A 1,113-nucleotide genomic window follows, 5' to 3' on the forward strand; every position below is an offset into this window, starting at 1 on the left:
AAACACGTAAAATGTGTCTAGGGGAAAAAACTGAGTTGAACAAGAAACGTGAAAAATGTATTAAAAATTCGAAAATATATTGTACCCGATAATTTTATTCAACTAACGAAGCACAGATATTTTTTTTTTTAATTTATCATTATTTAAAAATTTATTTTTAGTTATTTCACATGTGCGAACGAATAACGAAACGGAAAATCTTTTATATTTTATTACGAAAATTTTATAATCTTTTGGTCATTAATAAATTATGCATAAATTAAATTGGGCAAAAATAATTTCTAATTCCTTTAGTGAAACTGAATTAAAAAATAAAAAGGCTGTGTCCGACTGTCTCGGATGGACTGCTCACTGCTCTATAACTGCTCACTGGTCTATAACTGCTCACCGATCTGCCGACTCACCGGTATGCCGACTCACCGGTCTGCTGACTCACCGGTCTGCCGACTCAGCCGTCTGCTGATTACTCACTGCTCACTGGGCTGCTACCTACTCACTGGCGCTATCCCACTATTGCACCATGCGGGAACTTCCGCTCCTCATTATACGACCTGGCAAATCTGGGCTCCCCCAGGTCCACCATATCGACACAGCGCTTAGAACGGACGCCGGATCATCATACGGCAACAGAGGACAGAACGCCCAACCTCAAGCCGTCCAACAGCCTCGACCTCCAAAGCAGCTGGATTACAGGAACGCGCCACAGTTCCCGGTCGAGCATAAGCACTTTTTTTTCACTTTATAAACTTAAAACCATTGGGAATCTAACTCCTGTGTGCTGCCATCTATTAGTGGATATTTATAACACTTTTAAGATATTGCAAAACCGAACAGAATTGAAATATCTCTATTGATATATAAATGCATAATGTTACCGCTAAAGTGCGAAAGTCGTTAATGTGCACATTACATAGCTACTCGGCAGATTAACTGATTTGCTCCGTTAATGGGGTGAATCAAGGGTTTTCCGCATTTTATTTAGGTTATGTGCGCATTAACTGCTTTCATATCGCTTAAAAGTGCAAATGTTTCTCTGATTTCCTTTCCCTTCACTTTCCACATTACTTACCAGAACTGTAATCTGCACATTACCTGCTAGACGCTCCTTAAACT

General features: G+C 39.6%; 1 pseudogene; it reads right to left on the reverse strand.

Moving 5' to 3' along the window:
• Positions 1 to 456: 456 nt before the first annotated feature.
• Positions 457 to 714, reverse strand: LOC146996050 (signal recognition particle RNA; annotated as a pseudogene).
• Positions 715 to 1,113: the final 399 nt, after the last annotated feature.

Source organism: Stegodyphus dumicola, chromosome 8, assembly GCF_044657685.1.
Source record: "Stegodyphus dumicola isolate Sdum_Otavi_A_Nest chromosome 8, ASM4465768v1".
In the NCBI taxonomy this organism is placed as follows: Eukaryota; Metazoa; Arthropoda; class Arachnida; order Araneae; family Eresidae; genus Stegodyphus; species Stegodyphus dumicola.